This window comes from Anastrepha ludens, chromosome 6, assembly GCF_028408465.1.
Source record: "Anastrepha ludens isolate Willacy chromosome 6, idAnaLude1.1, whole genome shotgun sequence".
NCBI lineage: Eukaryota > Metazoa > Arthropoda > Insecta > Diptera > Tephritidae > Anastrepha > Anastrepha ludens.
The window spans coordinates 98,515,829-98,528,214 of record NC_071502.1 but is presented as its reverse complement, the minus strand read 5'-3'; the positions used below and the strand labels follow the sequence as shown (position 1 = coordinate 98,528,214).

Genomic DNA, 12,386 nt, shown 5'->3' with positions numbered 1-12,386 from the left:
ACTGTCCGTGAAGGAAAATAGTACTTATAAAATATTTATAACAACTATTGCTTATGTCAAAATATATACCGGGTGGTTCATCTAGAATATTTTGTTTTTAGTTATCAGGAAGAAAAGCCTTGTCGTTAAAAATGGCACAAAATTTCACTCAAATTACTGCCGCAGCTGGTTTAGAGTAGACCCGTATTGCCAACTCAATTTTTCAGTACATTTTCATAAGTTTCAGTACATGCCACCTTAATCAAAAAGTCCCCGTAACAACCGCCAGGTGACGCTCTAAGCCAACTGATTTGAGTTGTGTTTTTTTTTGTTTTCCTTTTTTTGTTACATTGCCACATATGTGATTAAATTTCCTACCAAAATTTGATCACCAATGCTTGACAGTTACGCCGTCTTGAGTAAATCTAAAAATCCTCTGCACGTGTTTTTCGATTTTTTACAATTCTAAAAACTCATTTGAGTTTAAAACACATAGTATGAATTAAATTTTGTGTTACCAATAGATTCAATGGTGCGAAACCCTTAGAAATATTGGGAAACTCGGTAATGATACTTTTAAGAAAGTGGCTTAAAAGACTTTGTGAGTCCACTGAGAAGAACAAACGTGGTGGTAGGCCGTCCACATTGAAAACTGATGAAAACAGTTGAGGTGTAAGAAAGTGAAAGAAAAGTTGATAAATAAGCGCAAATTAAACATCAGAGTGCTAGCAGAGGACTTGAACATTGCTTATGGATCCATTGAGGACATTTTAGTTAGTGATTTGGGTTTGCGCCGTGTTGCTGCAAAGTCGGTCCCAAAGAAACTGAATTTCATATAAACAAGGGACCGCGTTGATATCGCCAAAAACATGATTTGCAAGGCTGAATCCGAACCAACATTCATCAAACGCATCAACGTGGGTTTATGAGTGCGACACGCAATCCAGACATCAAACGAATAAGTGAAGAGCTGCAAGAACAAGACCAAGACCATGAACCATCATCATCCGTGAATTATTGACCAAGGCCGAAACGAATAGCATCCAACAACCATCGAATTCACCTTATTTGGCACCCTGTGTTTTTTTTCTATTTGATCGAGTCAAAAAATTACTACGGGGAACGCGTTTTAGCAGCTGAAAGAAAATAATAGAAGACTACGATTGAAGACGACTCTGATGGCTATACCGAAAATAGAGTTCCAGAAATGTTTCGAGAACTGAATCAAAGGCTGGCATCAGTGCGTTGCAGTTTATGAGGAATACTTTAACGGCGATAATATCACTTTTGACGAATAAACTTGTATTTTGAATTTTTGGGTTATATTTCGGATTCGATCTATTGGATTTAAGTCGCAGATTCTAGACAGTCAATTGAGGTCACTATTCCCGCTGATTATTCACTCTTTGGAAAAAGTTTTTAATATTTGCCAACATTTTTAAAGCGAAATATTTTGTAAACGTCTGACCAGAAACTAAATTTCCTTTGTATCGTGGATTTTATGTTAGTTGTCAAAGTATTAGCTGTCAAATTCCAAAAGCTATATGCACCACCCTGTGTATATGAATATGTATGTACAAATAGCGCCTTTGCACATACTACCAGATACTATGTATATGGATATGCAAATATTAAATGGTAAAACTAAGATATTATTTTCGGAATAATATTCCCAATATTCCAGACTAGCGGCAAGAATTGCTTTTGAAGCAGAAAAAAGAGAAAAAGTTGACATTGAATTACAGGAAAAAATATGGAAGTAAACAAAACGCGGGGAACTAACAAAAAAGCAAAAAATAAAAGAAAAAAAAATACTAAATAGCACTGTGCAACAAAACGCAACTTTTTCGAAAACAATTTCTGATTTTGCTCTTGGCATCTAAGTTAAAAACTTATTTCCATAATAATTTTTCGGAACATATTAATCTTCTCGATGTTTAACATAGGGCTCTTTTTGTCAGTGACAAAGAGAAGGTTAATATGTCCCGAAAAATCTGTCAGGGAAAATAGAGTAGAAGTTCGTACATAAAATTAAACAAAAATAGTTTCGACTCATATCTTTATATATATAGGTATTGCTAGACGAAGTGTGCTCAAAATTAAGCTGACTTTTAAAATTTTGGGATTTTACAAATTATATCTATACTAATATTATAAAGAGGAAAACTTTGTTTGTTTGTAATGAATAGGCTCAAAAACTACTGGACCGATTTTAAAAATTCTTTCACCATTAGAAAGCTACATCATCCACGAGTAACATGGATTATATTTTATTTTGGAAATAGGGCTCGAGATATAGGTCAAAACGTGGACCCGGGTAACCTTCGGATGTGTATGTACAATATGGGTATCAAATGGAAGCTGTTGGTGAATGCTTTAGTCCAGAGTATTTTTCATGCCGCTCCGTGACTAGGGACTCGAGATAGAGACCAAAACGTGGACCCTAGAATGTGTTTGTACAATATGGATATCAAATTGAAGCTGTTGGTGAATGCTTTAGTACAGAGTATTTTTCATGCCGCTCCGTGACTGGGGTCTCGAGATATAGGTCAAAACGTGGACCCGGGTAACCTTTGGTTGTGTATGTACAATATGGGTATCAAATGAAAGCTGTTGATAAGTGTTTTAATACGGGGTAATTTTCATACCTATTGGTGACTAGGGTCTGGAAATATATGCCAAAACGTGGACCCGCCGTGTCTTTGCACCGAATTAAACCAAACTTACACACATTGTTAAGGAGGTATTGAAGATGGTTTCCGTATAGTTTGGATACCTATTGGTAGATAGGGTCTCGAGATATAGGTCAAAACGTGGACCCGGGTAACCTTCAGATGTGTATGTACAATATGGGTATCAAATGAAAGCTGTTGATAAGTGCTTTAATACGGGGTAATTTTCATACCTATTGATGACTAGGGTCTGGAAATATATGCCAAAACGTGGACCCGCCGTGTCTTTGCACCGAATTAAACCAAACTTACGCACATTGTTAAGTAAGTATTGAAAATGGGTTTCGTAAAGTTTGGTTGTAATTCGGAGCACTGGCAAGGGGTACAGCGTTCTTTTGAACCAGCCATAATGTCGCTTACTTTTTTAACGCTTGGGGCGGAACTGAACTGTCAAATTGACAGTGTGAGTTACAATGTGTCAATATTTCTTTTTGATTTGGATGCCATAAGGATGCAACATGCAAAAATTGTTTGTTAATTTTTTTGGAGTGGATTTTGGAACAGTGAATAATTTCTTACGAAATTTGAGAATTTAATGTGAAATCCGAATGAGATTATGTGTTCGTGGAAAAAAAAATTTTTTTCGTTTTTTTTTTTTTGAAAAATATAAATATAAATATATGCTCCAATGCTTAATAAAACATATAAATTGAAACGAAAAATTCATGGATGATCAGGAAAAAAGACGATTGTTTATTCATATGCGTTGATTTGAAATTTAAAAACAATCTTCTTTTTTCCTGATTTTCAATTTATATTTTATATTTAATCAAAAACAAATAGAAAAACAAAAAATATTGTTTATGCCAAAGCGCTTGAATAAAGAATAAAGAAATAAATAATATGAAAATCATATATTTTCTGTTCTAAACCATATCTATTCTTTTTTAGTGTGCCCAGCGAAGGGGGCCGGGTTTGCTAGTTATATTATATTTTTTAGATTTTGAATTTTTTTTTTTCTTTCGTTGGTGTGTTGGTACACATATACCCAGTTTTAACTATATGACGTATTTAGTGCCCTTTCTGACAGATACAAAGCTTAGACGATTTTAGTTATGCTCAGCGATTTCCTGCAATCGAAAAAAGTGATCAAATAATTCATATTTTCTTGGCCAAAAACAGCCCCTAAATCATTTCTCAAGCACCTGGTGGAGGAGCAAAGAAGGACAATGATGCAAGAATTCGACAAACAAAGGGTGCGTTTGCTGGCTTAAAACGCATTTGGTAATCGAACAATTTGAGCACAAAAAGCAAATTACGAGTGTTCAAATCCAATGTCAAATCTGTGCTGCTTTGCGGCAGTGAAACATGGTTGACATCCAAAGAATTATCGGACAATCTGGAGACCTTTGTCAGCAGATGCCTACGTACAATATTGTGAATCTGGTGGCCGGAAAATTGGATCTCCAATGAGGAACTTATGAAGCGGGGTAAGCAAAAATTCATCAGTATTGAAAATAAAGAAATAAAGGGCACACCCTCCGGAAATCCGAGTAAATGAGTATTTAAAAAACAAAAAAAAATCACCTTACTTTCTGAACACACCTCGTATATCGAAAATATTTGGAGATAAGGCCAAAATATCTTACCTAAATGTTTCTACTTGTAAAATTAGTATACTTCTTAATGCGGAAAATTTTTCAATTTTATAGTAAATGGATCAGAATTTAATTTTCAAACCAAATTGTTCCAAATTTCAAACGCTGTTAATGCAATATTATGCAAGGAGGCTGTCGACAAACTTTTTTAACATGAGTGCTGGTTTCGCTGAAATGTCAGTAAAAATAAATGTGTGGAGGTAATACGGAATTCAAACTTCTATATTTTTCCTTTCACTTCGCCAAAACAAAAAAAAAAATCCCCAAAAAAAAAAATAAAAATAATCGGCCAACGCACGTGGTGACCTTCTTAAGAATGAAAGAAAAAAATATTCTCACTGAATAAAAACTTAATCAGTTCCTCAAACTACCAATACAACATCAACATTTTTCCTTCTGAGGTGGATGCTACTGAGTAGGCCTACTCTGACAGTACCAGCACAAGTACCAGCTTACTAGAACCGGAATATATTATATGCGGTCAAGGACTGTCACTGCAATGCCATTCGAAAAAAAAAAATGTTAAGATATATTTTTTGTTCCTATACCAAACACAATGAATGCAACCAGTACCCTTGGCACTCGAGCCAGAGCCGCATATCGGTCTAGATACCGGCAGTTTGTGGCACCAACGCATTAATTCAAGCGCAAACACAATACAACCTGATTGTTTATTTTTTTTTTTGTTTTTTTGGGTTTCTGTAAAATAAGAAATTAATGATTTTATACTCACAATCGGCAACAGGTTTTCTTTGTATGTTTCTGGTGCACTGCAAAGTCAATTTGTCTGCTTAAACCAGTTCAGCAACGATAAATTTATCGATGTATTTAAATATTTGGAATATATTTTGAAACACAGTTATTATTATTATTTTTTAATTGAAGTATGTCACTATTTAATTACTTTATGGACAACAAAAAAAAATTTCAAACACAAACTTTTATTTTCATGCAATAAAATAAACAAAAAAATTGCCGGAAATCAAATAAAAAACACAAAATTTCCGAGAACCGCTTCTCACAGCTGACTACTGCTGAGGATGCTTACACAAAAAATGGCGAAATCTGCGAGCAAACACCAAAGTATCGACTTTTGTGGAATTCGCGTGAGCAAAATGTTTCCTTTCAAAACCCTGCAACACGGCGTTATTCGCACGAAACTTCTGCTTCAGACTACAGCTGACGAGGCAGTGAATTAACTTGGCTAATTGATCGTTTAAGTATAATTCGTTCAGGCCTAACTGGCGACTACGACCGACAACTGAGTTGTTGATGATGAAAAGCGCACGAATAATAAAGAAATAAAAACAAAATGCAAAGTAAACAATCCCAGCAACAACAAACACATTTACATTGAATAAAAGTATATACAAGTACCGCTGTTAATGTTGCTGACGCCGACAGCGGCTGCGACGGCGGCTGCGACGACAGTTACGATGCTTTTCTACTGCACCACCTCCACCAACCGGCTGTCGCACGACGAAGTAAGTAGGTGTGCTCATGTACGTACGTTGCTGTTGTGGTTGCCATAATTAAAAGAGCGCAGAGAATATTAATAAAACGGGGCAGCACAGTAACAAAAAAAAAAAGGAAACAAGACGAAACACACCAACAAACCCATTGTGAATTTGGTTGAGTGAGCAGCATTTGTCGAAAGGCCGCAAACAGCGAAATATCAACGAAAACGTTGACGAAAGTTGACAAGTGCGAAGTCGCTGCGGGCAGTGAATCTTTGCTTAACCTATGCCCGATATTTGTCGATGTTTCGGCGTCTCGGCGTTTCGACATTAGCATCAACGGTAGCAGCAGCAGCAGTTGTTGTGTTCGTCAACGTCAACGTCGTTGTTGGCGGCAGTGCGGCTCGCATGGAAATGTGTTTTGGCATTTTGACGCTTTGGCGCTGTGCATGTCTACTCAGCCGTGCTTTTCAGCAATTATTGCATGCCTTTTTTTTTGCGTGTGTAGTGTATTTCTTTATTTTTGTTTTTGCGTTCTTTCTCATTGTAGCCAGCAGTAAAATAGTTCGAGTCACCATACGCGAAGTGAAGTGAAAGAATGACCACACCTGTGATGTAATAGACAATGGACAAAAGTATGTGGCGAGGCTCAAGGTTGCGTCGACCATTAACTAATAGGAAGAGAGTTGGTGCATGCGAGCGTATCTTACCTCATCCTGGCGCGATTTGACGTAATATTTCTTAAGCTTAACCGATTGTGAGTTGAAGGTTGTTTAGTTTCATTCTTTCTTCATACTTCCTCTCCATTCTCTCACGACCAGGTGGCAGTCAATAGCGAAAAAAAAACAGACGAAAAATTCGAAGGACCATAACCAGCAGAACCACTAGTAGTTCGGAGAACAACTGCTACTACATAATTTCAGTTTGTCAATTTTGTCAAAGCCCGCCTATAGGTCAACTTTACTCAGCTGCGCACACCGTTCACAAATTTCTATTTCAGAAAAGTTCGGCCTTCTCAACTTTTGAGGCGCGAAATGAAAAATCACTTATGAATTAATTGTTTGTTTTCGAGAGTGTCTGAAGCCCCAACGAAAAATACACGTACTCCGTTTTAATTTCTAAGGGAAAACGGAAAAGGGTGGAAAGAGGCTTTAATAGTTGATATAGAGGCAAAACAAAAAGTATTTTATTGGGTAATATTTATACAGTGCACTCGCGATAACTCGAACTAATTAAAACAGGCGCTGTTCGATTTATCGAATTTGTTCGACTTATCAATTGAGTGTGCTATGTTAAAAATCGATATCGATTTTTCGATCGATTGTTGAAAATGGAAGCCAGTAGAAAATTTCTGTAGTATAGTTTCGTTATACGAATTACATTTTGGTCCATTGGCTGGATCAATGGTGTCACATTCGGCGGCATAAACATAGTTAAAATTAAACCATCCTCGGACTTTAATTCGATTTCGTTGGGATGTGATGGGGCATTATCAATTAGAAGAAGAGCCTTCTCAGGTAGTCCCCATCTTTCAAATTTTTTCTTACCTAAATATTAAAGTCATTTAACTTGGTTAAAAAAATTGTTTTAATGAATCTGGATTTTACCTGCGGCACGAACGAATTATGAAACCAGTCTTTGAAAATCGCCGAAGTCATCCAGGCTGATTTGGAATTTTTGTACTCCACCGGACAGTTAAAATTTTTGAAAACACGAGGATTTCTTGCTTTGTCAATAACGAGAAGTTTAAGCTTATGGTTGCCGGTAGCGTTAGTGCAAGCCATAAATTGCCTTATCTTTCTTTTTTATAAGACTTATGGTGGACTTGGCTACCCCATATTCCTTCGCTAGAGAAGTAACACTACGTCCACGTTTAATTTTGTTAAGGACTTCAGCCCTCTCTTTTAATGTTAAACACTTCAACCTTTTACGATCTATTACTCACGTGCACTGATATACTACAAATGACAAATTTAAAGCAATTTGGTCAATGCAAGATGTTGTTCCCAGAAAACTAACGGGATATTAACGCCGAAATATTCATATGGACAATACACTTCTTCTTCTTCTTAATTGGCGCGATAACCGCTTACGCGATTTTGGCCGAGATTAACAAAGCGCGCCAGTCGTTTCTTTCTCGTGCTAACCGGCGCCAATTGGACACTCCAAGTGAAGCCAAGTCCCTCTCCACCTGATCTTTCCAACGCAGAGGAGGCCGCCCTCTTCCTCTGCTACCACCAGCTGGTACCGCATCGAATACTTTCAAAGCCGGAGCGTTTGTATCCATTCGGACGACATGACCCAGCCAACGAAGCCGCTGGATCTTTATTCGCTGCGCTATGTCTATGTCGTCGTAAAGCTCATACAGCTCATCGGACAATACACTAGTATACATATAATTTATATACATATACTATTACATATGTATCTATGTACAAAATGTACATGTTTGAAAAGAATGTGTGTACAAATAAATTTGTTTTTTTGTTCGAGTTATAGCGCTTTTTTATTGTTCGAGTTACAAAGAAGTCAATAGGGGAAAAAATGTGTTCGAGTTAGCACGTCGTTCGACTTAGCGGCTATTCGAGTTACCGCGAGTGCACTGTATTAGCAGTGAGCTGAAGGCCCTGGCAGCTGTGCGCCCCTTAAATTAGGGCAATAATTAAAGCACACGCGTTTTGCGTTCAACGTACAAGTATTTATTTTTCCATACAATATCACGCAAATAACACTGTGGAACAAATTCAGGTTAGCAAAAATTAGGTCCATTCTGAGAGTGGCGGGTGAAAATAGGGGCGAAATTAGAAGACCCGTATCGCGCCGTTTTTTTATGTTAGTTCGAATTTTTTTTTAATCGGCCTTCGAAGTTCGAAATCGGAGCCGATTTTCGGTATATTGTTTCATAAGTGCCAAAAAAATTTTCGAAATCAATTTTTTCAAAAATTGTAATTGTTGCACAGGTCTCTAGCAATAATTTGGCTTTTACAGATTGAAAAAATATCAATTAGTCGACGAGTTATAGCCAAAAAACCATATAAACAATTTTGCTCCGATTTCGAACTTCGAATGCCGATTAAAAAAAATTCGAACTAACTTAAAAAAACGGCGCGATACGAGTCTTCTAATTTCGCCTCTATTTTCACCCGCCACTCTCAGAATGGACCTAATTTTTGCTAACCTGAATTTGTTCCACAGTGTAATCTGACACCCACGCGCCGTAGGTGCGTCTTTCTCGCACTTATGTGATGATATTTCGGTCGCGTGGGGCATCTATGCCCAAATATTTGAAATGCATTACTTGCTCTATAATGATTCTGTTAACCTCCAGTTTACATCTTTTTGGGCCTTTTGATATTACCATGGATTTGGTTTCCTCCGTAGACATTTCCATGTTGCTGTATTTCGTACTCGTTGTTACGAAGCGATGCAGAAGACTCTGCATTGTCTTCGCAGTCTGCTATTAACAGACTGCTAACAGAGTATTAACTGCTATATTATTAACAGCATCCTCTGCATACCAAATAATTGTTCTGTTTTCATTATTTTAAAGAAAAAATTCTAAGCCAAATGAACATAATTAAACTGTGAGCATAAATGAAAAATCTTCAAAAATGTCAAGATTGAAAAGAACAAAATAAAAAAAGTTTAATTACGAGTACTCGAAAAGAGAAAAGAAAATAAATGTTAGGATTTTCCTTATTTTCCGATTAAAAAATATAAAAAAAGTTGATGAATTTTTTGGGTATGCAAATTATTTCCAATTTAAAAAAAATTACTTTAAATTTATATTTTCATATTTTTTTCTAAAGGGTTTTCCATATATTAACAATATTTTATTAAAAAAACATGTGAACAATTTTTAGGTAAACAAATTATTTTCAATTAAAAATATTTTTTTTTAATATTACAGGTATTAATTTAATTTAATTTATTTAAAACTTTATTATATGGTAACTTTTATTAATTATGCTTAATTTTATTTCATTTTTAATATATTTAAAGTTTTATTTTCTTTTTTTTTTTTAATTTCGTTTTAATTTTTCTGTTTTTATTTTCGATAAGATTGTTTAGAAAACAAATTATTTCCAATTAAAAATATTTTTTTTTAATATTATTAATTTAATTTAATTAATTTTTTAATTTGTCTAAAATTTTATTATAATATTTTTTAATTTTGCTTACATTTTTTTTTACTTTTGTTTTCGATAAAATTTTTCGTATTTTCCCATGGGAAACAAATTATTTCCAATTAAAAAAAGAATTTTTTATTAAAAAATTTTTTATTAAAAAAATGTTTTTTTTTGTAATTTTGTTTTAATATTTTTTTTACTTTTTGACTTTATTTTCGATAAAATTGTTTGGCAAACAAATTATTTTCTATTAACAATATTTTTTTTTTAATATTATTAATTTTATTTCATTTTTTAATTTATTTACATTTTTTTTATAATTTTTGTTAATTTTGCTTCAATTTTTTTTTACTTTTGTTTTTGATAAAATTTTCCGTATTTTCCGTTTTTTTAGCTTCACTTTTTTTAATTTTGTTTTCGATAAAATTGTCCGTATTTTCCGATGAAAAACATGTAAGAATTTGTTGGGAAACAAATTATTTTCAATTAAAAATATTTTATTTAATATTATTAATTGAATTTAATTTCTTAATTTATTTAAAATTTTATTATAATTTTTCTTTAATTTTGCTTAAATTTTTTTACTTTTGCTTTAGATAAAATTGTCCGTATTTTCGGATGACAAAAATGTAAGAATTTGTTAGGAAACAAATTATTTCCATTAAAAAACCAAAACTATCCTATGTTTAATTTTATTTCATTTTAAATATATTTGGTTGGTTGGTTTAAGGGTGACCCCGCATCGGAGTGCCACATAGACCGCAAGTTGGGTCCACATAGACCGCAAGTAGACCGCAAGTTGCCCTAGAGCTCATTATGTTATATGATTTCCCCACCTAACCGAGATTTTTATTGTAGATTTTGGTCAAAGATATTAATTCGTTTCGAGAATTTGATGAGAGATTCGATTTCCAAGTTCGAGAGTACTGAAAGATTGTCAATTGTTGAAGAGCCAAGAAGAGCGAGTCGACTTCTGGCTAGACCGGGACAACTGCACAGCAAATGTCTGCTCGATACATCCTCATCTTCGTCCTCGCAGTATCTGCACAGGTCGTTCTGAGGAACCCCGAGCCGACGTGCGTGAGTGCCCAACAGACAGTGGCCGGTGATAAGAGATATTATATGCCTTAGTTCGTGTTTCGAAAGACTTATAAGGGTTTTTGTCTGTTTCAGATTGTAGGATGGCCAGATTTGTCTGGTCGTAACGCAAGTAGTTTCCACTCGCCACCTCCGATCAGCAATGCTGTGAAATTCTCGATCAATGAGCAATTTACATGTTGAGAGCGGAATGTGGATTGCGGATTTTTTTTTAATTATGTTTTAATTTTTTTTTTACTTTTTGATTTTATTTTCGATAGAATTGTTTGATAAAAAAATTATTTCCAACTAAAAACACAAACTCTTAATTTTAGAACTTTTTCTTTTTAACTTATTTAATATTTTTTTTATGAAAATTGTTTTTTAATTGGAAATAATTTTTGGACCAAAGCAATTTTTGAGTTTTTTTATCGCAAAATACGGAAAATCCTATTTAAAACATTTATATTGTTTCCCCCTTTCGCCTACTTAGTCTAGACGTAAGCTTAACTTAAGTTACGTAAGAACTTAAATATGTTTACTGAAGCCGTCACATCAGCTTACGTATACAACCTCTTAGAACACGCAATATTTTCTTATATTTTTCGTTTCAGTTTGATGGAGCTCGATAAATACTTTTAACAATCCTAATCAATACCTGCTGTAACTCAAACCTAATTCTAAACCTGCTCTTCTGTTCTGACTTAGCTAAACAAAACTGTTAAAAGATACACATTTATAGCAGATATTATATATCGTTCATAATTAGCCTGGACCTAATAATTTTACAAGCTGCTGCATTTGTGGATTTTAAAGATGCCACTTCGAATAAATTCACACGCAATTCCGGTATCCATGTTTTCCTAATTCTAGACGTCTTAAACGTGGTAACCGATTTCGATGAAAAACAATTGGTTTGTACTTATAGAGTCCCGTTTAGCGTCCTACAGATGGCCGAGTAGATGGCGCTGGAAACGAGATATTCGTAAAACTCAAATTTGTATGCCGATTTGGTTCATATTCGAAATATGTCTTAACTAATTAAAATGGAGTGTTTTTGGAGCAAATCCTACAGGAATCAAAATTTCTCAAAAAATTTTATAGGGTGGGCCATGTAAAATTTGTTTTTTGAATATAAAAAAAAACTAATTAATATTTTTTTTGAAACTTTTTTTTTATTTTGAAGACTTAATATTGTCATTTATGAATAAAAAATAATATCGTTCAAATGACTGCCATGACTGGCTTTACAGTAGGCCATTCGATCAACCCAATTTTTAAGCACATTTTCGATTGTTTGGGCTCCAATTTCACCACAAAAAATAGTCCAACGGGCTTAAATCACATCTCCGAGGCGACTAATAGATATCGGAATTTCGGCTGATTATTCGGTTTTCAAAAACGGTAGCCAAA

The 12,386-nt window shown here is 34.5% G+C and overlaps 1 protein-coding gene across 1 annotated transcript in view; it reads right to left on the bottom strand.

The window, feature by feature from the left end:
* Positions 1–5,515, bottom strand: part of LOC128868630 (putative inorganic phosphate cotransporter) — a 132,183-nt gene extending 126,668 nt beyond the window's left edge. The window contains exon 1 of the mRNA XM_054110930.1: positions 5,043–5,515. The gene's annotated coding sequence lies outside the window, so the exon portion shown is untranslated. The remainder of the gene's footprint in view (positions 1–5,042) is intronic.
* Positions 5,516–12,386: the final 6,871 nt, after the last annotated feature.